The sequence below is a fragment of the Hydra vulgaris genome, chromosome 15 (assembly GCF_038396675.1).
Source record: "Hydra vulgaris chromosome 15, alternate assembly HydraT2T_AEP".
Classification (NCBI taxonomy): Eukaryota; Metazoa; Cnidaria; class Hydrozoa; order Anthoathecata; family Hydridae; genus Hydra; species Hydra vulgaris.
Window position 1 is genome coordinate 4,007,952 of NC_088934.1, and position 12,330 is coordinate 4,020,281.

Sequence of the window (12,330 nt, forward strand, 5' to 3'; positions counted from 1 at the left end):
ATGGTCAGATTGCCAAAGAACAATATGCCGATTTAAAAGTAAAAATTCAGATTGGTTAAAAAGAGAAATTACATTTATTGATGATGCAATTCCATCAACATCTTCAAGTCAATCAATTCCATCAACATCTTCTGGACGACCAAGGTTATCATATACCAAAAAATCGGATCAGGCCAAGAGATTGGAAGTATCAGAGTTATGCCGGGATAACTTGCACGAAACATCTCTTATATTACAAGCAGCAGGTATGGCTGCACGTTAGCAAAAGAAACGTGATTTAGCATTAGTTCTAAAAGAATTGAACACAAGTCCATCTCGGCCAACTGAAAATAAAAAAACTATATTTTCACCCAAAAAAGAAACAGTACGTTATACAGCCGAAGAAGCATTGGAATTAATTTTGGATTCTAATTTAAGTAAACAACAGTATCAAAACATTAGACAAGGAGCTGTTATCAAAAATTGTAAAATGTATCCAGATTACAAAGACATTTGGAAATGTAAATCAGAATGTAGACCACATGGTATATCAATTTCCGATATCACTGCACAAGTACCATTAAAGAATTTGTTAGAGCATACAGTGAAACGTATTGTACAATTAGAAGAAGAAGTAATTTTTCAGCATATGAAACCCATTAATACTAACGAAATTGTAGCCGATATGATATTTAGTTATGGTTTTTATGGCAGTTCCGGTCATTCTGCCTATAAACAAAAATTTGATACAGCTGGTTGTCATTCTAATTCAAATTTATTTGTGATAACTGTTGTACTACTTCGTTTGAACTCAGAAGATAATAACATCTTATGGAACAATCGCACTCCTCAATCTGTACGGTTTTCTAGACCTTTAAAAGTCGAATACATAAAGGAATCCACAGAACACATTTTAAAAGAAAAACAAGATATTGACGGGGAAATAAATAAGTTAAAGCCAATAACAATTTATTTCTCTAATAATAAAAAAAAATAAAATCAGCTTTACTTTATTTATGACGCTAATTGATGGCAAAATTTTAAATATATTAACTGAAACAAAATCAAACCAAGCTTGTCCTATATGTGGAGCTACTCCCAATGATTTTGTTAAAGTGCAGGAATTCAAAACCGCAGAATTATTTAAGCCTAAACCTAATACTTTACAGTATGGCATTAGTCCACTGCATGCATGGATACGATTTTTTGAATGCATCGTCCACATATCATACAGATATGATTTATGTAAATGGCAAATTCGAGGTACTAGTAAAAAGAAAATTCATTTATGTAGAAAAAAAGAAATACAACAACGGTTCTTTAAAAATTTACACCTTCACATGGATAAACCAAAAGTAGGTGGTTTTGGAAGTACTAACGACGGCAATTCTGCACGCCGAACATTTGAAAATGTTAAAAAATTTTCCGAAATAACTAACGTGGATGAAGAATTAATAAAAAAATTTAAAATTATTCTTTTATGCATTTCTTCTCGTATCAAATTAATTTAGATAAATTTGAAAAATATTGTTTTGATACGGCAAAACATTATATGTCAAAATATCCTTGGTATCCGATGCCTGCAACTGTACATAAAGTTTTCATACATGGCAGACAAATTGTAGAAAATACAGTACTACCAATAGGTTATTTTGGTGAAGAAGGGTCTGAAGCTAGACATAAAGTTTTTAAACAAGATAGACAATTTCATGCTCGTAAAACCAGCAGAAAAAAAAATCTAGAAGATATTTTTCATAGAGCCTTAGATACCTCAGATCCTATCATATCCAGTATTAACTTAAATGGAAGAATTCAGAATCATCTTAAATTAACTCTTTCTTCTGAGGTAATAAGTTTACTAACAGAAATGCCATCTAATTCCTCGCAACATCAATATAGCGAAAGAGAAGAGGGTAGTGAAAGCGATGACGACTATGACGATCCAACTTCCGACGAGGACTTAATTTCCGTAAACTATTTAGACTTAATTACATTGGATAATGAAATATAGTTAAAATTTAACTGATTTTTTGAATATGAATTCATCTAATGAAAATTTTTACAACAGATATAAATAAAATATATCTATATATTAAATATATTTATATATTATATATTTTTAGTTTTTCTTTGGTGGCAGGGCTTGGTGCAAACAATAAATATGTAAGAATATCAGCATGGGTGATTTTAGGATAAAATTGTGGCTCGAAAAGATAATCTGCCTTTTTCAACGTATATAGATCAACATTGTCTATTTTTGAGATCTTGGTTTTATATCTACTTTTATTTTGGTTCGATAAAAGTTTGTAATAGTTACTTCCTGCCATACACTATGGTTTCTGAAACGCGATTTTTTGGCATAAATTAATAACTTTAATTTAAAAACAAAATAGCTAATAATTTTTATTTCTCAAGATTGGCAATATGTTCAAAATATTTCATTACTAAATTTTATATGATTAAATATATATATATATATATATATATATATATATATATATATATATATATATATATATATATATATATATATATATATATATATATATATATATATATATATAATATATATATATATATATATATATATATATATATATATATATATATATATATATATATATATATATATATTTAATCATATAAAATTTAGTAATGAAATATTTTGAACATATTGCCAATCTTGAGAAATAAAAATTATTAGCTATTTTGTTTTTAAATTAAAGTTATTAATTTATGCCAAAAAATCGCGTTTCAGAAACCATAGTGTATGGCAGGAAGTAACTATTACAAACTTTTGTCGAACCAAAATAAAAGTAGATATAAAACCAAGATCTCAAAAATAGACAATGTTGATCTATATACGTTGAAAAAGGCAGATTATCTTTTCGAGCCACAATTTTATCCTAAAATCACCCATGCTGATATTCTTACATATTTATTGTTTGCACCAAGCCCTGCCACCAAAGAAAAACTAAAACGCTTTAAAAGTTTAGATGCTTATAAACATGTGGTTGGGTAAGAGATATTGGTGTTAAACTCTTCAGTAATGAATCCATATGCTTGGTTCACGGAAAGGTGATTTAGTTTTACTTGTGTTTCATATTTATTTTAAGCATAGCTTCAATGAATGTAATATGAAAGCCAAAATAGTATATGAAGCCTTCATATAATATTTTGGGTTTCATATTACATAATCTTCATTTTCATATCTTTATAAACTCTTTTGTTAAATTTAAGCAAAAGTTATCTAGCTCTAATATATAAAACTCAATTATATTTTAGGTTTTGCATTCTCAACGATTAAATGAATCTCCAACATTGACCTGGGTTATAGCTCATATGGATGGAGATGTATTATCTGCTCACTACAACTGTATGGCTGGCTTAGGTGAGTCTTGTTCGCACATTGGAGCTATTTTATTCTTTATTGATTCAAACGTCCGAATTAGAGACTCTAAAACTGTTACTGAGGAAAAGGTCTATTGGATGTTGCCTGCTTTATTAAAATCAGTACCTTATGCTGAAGTGGTTGATATAAACTTTACATCACCTGATACTCTTAAAAGAAAGTTTGATGACAAACTTAAAGAAAACTATGCAACTTCGAGTGAACCTGTTGTTTTATCATTTGTTGATAAAAAAAAAGTAAACAGTCGTGTTTGGAAAAGTATAAAAGACCTTCACAAAAACAAGTCGACTTATTTTATAAGCAACTGAGTCTGTGCAATTCTAAACCTGCAATTTTATCTATAATACCTCTTTATGACGATATTTATTTTCCAAAGCAACATACTAACTTATTACCGAAAATGCTATCTGATATTTACGATACAAATTTATTAAATATTAGTTACTTAGAGTTATGGCAACACTGTGAAAACATCGAATTTAGTCAAGTTACTGATGAATAACAAATAGTTGTTCAGGAATTAACGAGAAAGCAAGCACTATCAAAAAATTGGTTTTTATATTGTGCTGGCAGAATTACTGCATCAAATGTTTACAATGTAATGCATTCTAATCAAAATAAACAAATATCTTTGATTAAAAAAAATTTGCTATCCTGTAAGCAATAGCTTTTCAACGCAAGCTACAAACTACGGGAATGTTCATGAGAAAAAAGCATTGAGTATTTACACAGATGCTGTTAGTGCCCATCATGAAAATTGGAAGATTTCGGATTGTGGTTTGTTTTTATCTACTATATTTTTATATGGGAGCATCACCTGATGCAATTGTTTATTGCTCTTGCAGTGGTGATGGGTGCATTGAAATAAAATGCCCGTTTAAACATGAAGATGACTTCATTTTTGAAGCTGTTGAAAAAAACAAAAAATTTTGTTCACAAATTATTGATGGTGCTACAAAGTTATCAAGAAATCATCAATATTATTATCAAATTCAAGCTCAGATAAACTTATGCAAAAAAAAGTATTGTGATTTCTTTATTTACACAGAAAAAGATTACCACATTGAACGCATTTTCCCTGATAAAAGATTATGGGAAGATATTATTAAAGAGTGTGAAATAAAGTTTAAATGTGTAATACTCCCAGAACTAGTGGCTAAGTATTTCACAGAAAGTTAGATGAAGAAAATGTACATTTAAATATAAGTATACAAAATCGTTATTGCAATGGAAAAGAAGATGGCGAACTATTTCAATGTAATAACATTGATTGTTTGAGAAAGCTATTTCATTTAAAATGTTTAAACTTAAATAATAAAGCAAAGAAGAAAGGGGTGTGTCCAGATTGTAAACATCTTTCTACTAAAAAATAATAAAAAACTTTCATTTTGGAGGATATAGAAGAGCAGCTATTGCATATCAGAAGAATTACTTTTGTAATAGTTTATTTTAGCAAACCTATTTAGAACTATTTTAATTTAAAAAAATTTATTTCATTGTTTTTTTTTGTTGTTTTTTATAACAACTTATTATGAAGCATAAGGAATCATTTAAGCTTCTTCTAGGAGTTAATTTTCGAGTTTAAGTTAAAAGCAGTGGCTTTGTTTAAAAAAATTATAAATAAAATTTACAAAACTAAATAAATTGTATAAAACTAAAAAACTAGTCAACTTTAGTCAACTGGAATAACAGAATCACACATATTTGTTAGACCATATGACACAAATGCAATTTTAACAATTGTTGAATAATCACTGTTATCTTTTCTTATAAGATAATCTAATGGTAAAACATCTTGTAATATGGTATACTTATTTTTAAGATTTCCAATTACTCGTTCTACATGAATTCTAACTGATGCAATATGACGTGTTTGTTCTACATCAATTGAGTCAAGTTGTCGTTTTCCTTAAGTAAAAGCTGGTATTTTCACTGACGCACAATAAACAGCAACAGATTCCTCAATATTGAAACCTCTATCGGCCATTACAATATCCCCAGGTAACAGGTTATTAAGAATTTTACAATTTTCAACGAGATGCTTATCACTAGTTCTACCACCCCATGCCTTTGATATAAAACTAATAACACCTTGTGGAATAACACCGATCAAAAACTTCACTGTGTTGTGATGCTTGTAACTTGAAAACGTTTGTGCTCTGGCTAAAAGGTTTGTAGGTTTATGCGTAAAAACTTCAAAACAATCAATTATTACAACCACCTTTGTACCAAAATGTTTCCGAAAACAATTAGGTGTAGTTTTCCATATCTACTCACGTGCAGGCCGATTTATGAGTTGGCGTAAATAAATAAATACGACGTCTGTTAGTTCAATAAATACAGAAGAAACTGTTGAGTTACTAACTTCAAAACGATAAGCAAGGTCTTTTAAGGTTAAATTAAGACGTAATCTCATCAAAGACAAAGTCAATTTACTAAACTTTTACAACACCGATTTCGATGCATGGGGTATATCACTGCATATGAAGTCATACAAAGTCATGACCATTTTAATATTTGTTAAGCCAGTATAAAATGTCACTTTGTTATTGGTAGCAAACCATTCTATAGTTCCAATTTTATTAAGACTTAGTTCTTTATTTAACTTGTAAATCAGACTTTTTCTAACAATTTATTTTCAAGTGATTTAATCATTTTTGCTGTGATGTCGATTTGTGGTCCATTCATATTATTTAGTTCAACATTAAAATCAATTTCATCATTATCTTCAGTATTTCCGGTAATATTGATGCCACTATCAGTAGGGATGTCATTGCAGCCTTCATTAGTTATTATTTTATTCAATTTCATAACTCCAGATTTATGTTGTCGCTTTTTTATTCTAATGAATTTTAAGTGTTGGGTTCCAATCTGGATGTGTTTTTTCAAATAGTTTTGAAGGTTTACCTGAAAACGTAATAAAACAAATTTGCACTTGTATACTTTATTTGTAGTACTTAAATCATATTGCGTTTGACCAACCACTGTAAACCAGTTTTCTTTCTAGTAGTTTGTTTACTCTAAAATTATCTTTATAATATGAATATAATAATAGAGTAAGCAAAATATTACAAAAAAAGAACATTTTACAGTGATTCGACAAACGCAATACAATTTAAGTATTAAAAATAAATCATATTGCGTTTGTAAAATATATATTATAAATGTATATTATGTATTATATATTACGAGTTTATAAAAGTATCTTATATATAGTTTATATATGATTGAGAAATATTAACTTTAACTAACCCGAACAAAAATGATCAGAACAAACTCTATAGTGACTGGCATTGCAAGTAACATTTTTGCGTTTTATAACAGCAAACCAATTTGCTCTTCTTTCTGTTCACAACAGTTCAGTATCTTTATCATGGTGATATATAACCTTTGGAATTCGATAAAGCGATTTCTTGTAGTTTTCAGAACGATTACTGCAATAGAAAATACAGCAAAAGACCATTCTTTTAAAAAATTGGTAAACGATAAAAGTATAGCTAAATAAACTGATAAGAGCTAACAAAGAAAATCGCATGCAAATCAAACATAAGTTGTTTGTGAACCAATATGGCAGACAAAAGTATTTTAATTTGAGTGACGTCATCTCGGAATACAGAATAGTAGTTCAAGATGATCTTGGGAATACTTGTAAGTTAAAACATATTTAAATGGTTTCTCTGGAAGTGTCAACAGATCGGTCGATAACTTTTCAGTGCTTTTAGCAGCTATAATTAAACCTAAAACAAATGTCTTACTTCTATGCAAAAGTAAAGGAGTGCATTTTTTATCAATCAACTTGCTCAGATAAGTAATAGTATCATTTAAAAAATCTTTCCAATAAATTTGATCATGAAGGTATAAAGGTTTTTTAAAGTTTTTAATATTTGTATTTCTTGAATTGAGCATGTCAAATAATTTGTCAATAACTCGAACAGATTGTACCATTTGCTCCCAAGAATGATGGATGCTAAGATACCATTAAAAATTCAATCGCATCTGCAACAGAGCTGTTAAGAGTTTGGCCAGCTATTTACAAATTCATTATGTGTCGATGAAATTCTATATGTTTTCTTGAAAGTTTGTTTGCAAATTTCAAACCTTCAAACTCTTATAATTCAAACAAAGCTTTAACGTAACTCCATTTTATATATCGGCCATCACCATCAATAAAAACACCCAAAGCATTAGGAGAATTTTTTGCTAATTTAAGCATATGACATGGATCAAGGAAGTTGTGTAGCAGTTGGTTGTTATATGAAAAAGTAGTGACTATATTGTCAATGTCTTTGCCAAACTGGCATACAAAGGGGATAACAGAATTTAAATTGGTACTTGTACCATCAAATGTAATACTTTTGATATAAAGTTTATATGTCAAAGCCAAATTCAAAATATTTTCAATAAAGCATGTTAAATCACTTGCTTTAACTTTATTCGATAAAGCATACCCAATGGGTGTTTTCCAATGTCCTCAAAAGCCTCACATTTCAAATCATCGACTTCTTTTCGCACAATGGCTTAAAAATATAAAAAGTAAAAATACAAAATAATACAAAATCAAAAAATACAAAAAAATATAAAATAAAAAAAATATATATATATATATATATATATATATATATATATATATATATATATATATATATATATATATATATATATATATATATATATATATATACATATATATAAAATCAAAAAAGCGAAAAAAAAAAATCGTTCTATTTAAATATAATATATGCCCACTTATTAATAAGCTACATTATTAATATTATTTATTAATAATACATTAATAATATTACATTAATAATATTACTTATTAATAAACTGCATTAAAAAATATTTTTTTAAACCATTTTTCAAAAACGTCATATGAAACAGGAATTTTAATACAAGCATTAGTGACCACTCTCCTATTTACATTAAAATTAAAAACCTTAAAATAACTTCGACTACTCTGAAGATAATTAACTTAAAAAAGCGCAACCTATCAACGTTAAATACTAATAACTTCCTGCAAAAACTATATGAAGAGAAATGGGAAAAATTTTCTGAAAATAATAATATTAATGAAGCATTTAATGCCTTTTTCAATAAGTTTTTAAATATATATAATGAAACATTTCCATATGAAATAGTATAAACGAAACCGAAAACAATCGCTAACCCTTTGATGAGCAAAACTCTAGTAAAATGTTCAATGGTTACTCAAAATTACAACAAAATATCAATGGTTACTCAAAATTACAACAAAAAAATTTTTTAGTAAAAAAATTACTGAATATAAATTTAATATAAAAAACTACGGAACTATGAAATGAAATTAACAGTATAATGGGTTGTAATAAAAGTAGTTCATCACTTCCTCTCAATATTACTACTAATGATGTAAATATTTCTATTAATAATCTTAATATTCATTGTCCTTTGCAAATCTCAGAAAAGTTTATTAATTACTAACATTGCTCTAAATTTAGAGTCAAATATTAAATTATCACTGTCAAATATTAATTCACTGTCAAATATTAAATTATCTGATGATAATTTAATATTTGACAGTGAATTAATGGTAAAGGAAATTAAGAATGCTTTGATTATATATTATCCAGTATAGTAGTTTCAAACAAAAAAACAACAGCAAACCTTTGTTTTAAATTCTTAAACTTTTAATAAGTGAAACCACATTCCCTGATATATTAAGCTAGCTAAACTTAACTCAATTTATAAAGGTAACGACAGTTCCAGTATCTCAAATTATAGACCTATATCCGTATTATCTGTTTTTTCAAAAATAGTTATCTATAATAGAATTTATGGTCATTTTTCAACAAATAATATCTTTTACCCCAAACAATTTGGTTTCCAGAAAAATACTTCAACAGAGCATGTAATTGTTAAATTAGATGACGAAATAACCAATGGGTTTGAAAAGAATCAGTTCACATTTGAAATATTTATACATCTGTCAAAAGCATTTAACAGAGTAGATCACTCCATACTTCAGAAAAAGTTAAATTACTATTGTGTAACAAACAAAACATTTTGTTGGATTAAAAGCTACCTTACTAACCAAAAACAGTATGTAGTTAATCCGAATTCTGGTACATTAAACATTTTGTGTGGAGTTCGTCTTAACCCTTAACCCTTATCTTGGTTTCTTGGTATCTTGGGTTATCTTGGTTTCTTGGTATCTTGGGTTATCTTATAACCCTTATCTTGGTTTCCTCACATAAATTACATCGAATCAAAAATAAACAAAATAATTGGCATAATATAATAACTGTAAAACTAATTAAAAAGAAAAACTTCTTCAGTTGAATCAATATAAATCTCCAAAACCAGATATGGTAAAATCAATAGTACTAAAACGATGTGCATCTGCCTTTGCTTTACCGCTCGCTATGATTTTAGAGAAATCGTTCAAAACTGGAAGAGTACCAATTAAATGGAAATTAACAGACATAACCCCAATATTAAAAAAAAAGGCCAGGTTAATTGTTAGCAACGACAGACCAGTTTCTTTAACCTCAATAGTCTCTAAAGTGCTCTAAAGTATTGTATCTGAAATAATATATAAACATATGACAAATAACGGTTTTTTAAATAAGCATCAGTATGGATGTATAAAGGGAAATCTTGTTTAATAAATCTAATTGAAACAATGGACCTTTTCAGTAAATTGCTAGCGGAAAACATTACAGTAGATATTTGTTATCTTGACGTAACTAAAGTCTTTGACACGGTACCTCATGAACGATTATTAATCAAACTTAAGTCATATAAAATGTCAAATGTCATATGCAACTGGATTAGCGACTTTTTAACTAATCGATACCAAAGAGTGATACAAGGCAATGAAGCATCAAACTGGAAAATGATAACAAGCAGTGTTCTCCAAGGATCGGTAATTTCTCCAATTTTATTCATTATATATATCATTAACCAAGCCTGCGAAAGGTAAGAGATCTGGCAATTACAATTTAATAGTGAAAAATGTCGTATCATGCACTTTGGAAAAAATAACCTTTGCTATATTTATAAACTAGGTGACAAAAAGTTATCAGTCTCTGATACCAAAAAAGATATTGGAATTACAATATCATCAAATTTCAAATAGGAAAATCATATAACCTAATGTACATCAAAAGCTAATTCAATGCTTGGAATGTTGAAAAAAATATTTCATTACATCAACAAAAAAATGTTTAAGATACTATATATAACATTTATAAGACCCCATCTTGAATTTGCGATACAAGCATGATGCCCATACCTTAAAAGTGATATTATTGCACTTGAAAAAGTTCAACGCTTATGCCACTTAATGGATACCCCAGACTCGAAAACAAAGTTATGACTGTAATATTTTTGTCTTTTATCAGTGTTGGGCTGATCCAAGACAAAAATATTACAATCATAACTTTGTTTTCAGGGCTATAAATTCAAAATCAAAAGAGAAATTGTTAAAAACTGCAATATTCGTCATCAGTTCTTAACAAATAGAGTTTAGATTTTATCATCAAAAGTGAAAGCTTGAAATTATTCAAAACTCACATTGATAAATATCTAGAGTTATATGATTTGTAATTTATTATTTAATTTATTTACCTAGAACAACTACACAATGTGTATGCTGTCAAAGTGAAATTAATTACTATTAATTTTACTAGTAGTTTTCGAATACTGCAGCTTTCTATTATATTATATTATGCTATACTATATTAAATTATATCATATTATATTATACTATATTTAATGTATAGAGTTAGCTTATTCATAAATACTCAAAGTCTTAATTACATCACTTATGGTAACATTGCGTGGGCTAGCACGCAACCTGCTAAACTTAAAAAGATATTTAGTGTGCAAAAACGTGCTAGCAGAATTATATACCAAAATAATAGATTTGAGCATGAAAAGTCATTAATGAGGGCAATGAATATTTTGAATGAATATGAGATAAACAGATTTCAACATATGACCTTTATGTATAATTATTTTAAGAATCTTACACCAAACAACTTTGAAACAAAATTTAAAATAAATCGTCAGGGTTAAAAAGAGTATAAAAGTAATTGCAATTACTTTTATACCAGCGAAATAAAAGAATTTCTTGAACCTGATAATTTAAACGCTTTGCACTTCATTATAAGAAGCTTAAAAAATAACTTTTCTAATATAATTGAGGAAACTTTTGAAATTTTTAAGGTAAATCGCTAAAACCGAAACGAGGTTTAATGATGATGGTGCTTGTCCTAATTTAAATTTGCAAGGTTTTAATTTGATACCATTAGCGCTAAAAATCAAAAAACGCAGAGGTGGTTTGCTAATTTACATAAAAGAAAATTTACAATTTTTTATCAGGCATGACATGAGTATTTCTGACAACAATATAGAGGTTTTAACTATTGAAATCTTAACAATAAGAACCAAAAACATTTTACTTAGCTGTTGCTATCGGCCACCATCTGGTGTAATTGAAAATTTTAGTACATTTCTATATCACAATATAATTAAAAAATGCAATCAAGAAAAAAAACCTACACATTAGGAGACTTTAATCTCGATTGGTTCGAATATCACGTCATAAAAAAAATTAAAATGTTTTATAATGCTTTATTTGAAATTGGATCCATACCCTTAATTAATAAACCAACTAGAATCACTCATTCAACAACATCTTTTATAGATAATATAATAACCAATAATTTATTTAATGAAACTATTCAAAAGGGCATAATTAAAAACTATATCTCAGATCATTTTCCGATATTCTTTTTGATTTATACTAATAATAAAATATTGCCACATACAAACCAATATCACATTAAACGTATTTTTAGTGAAGCAAATTTAACATCATTTAAGAAGCAACTATCTTTACTACATTGGGAACATATTAATATTCTAGATAATGTAAACTTAGTCTACAACAATTT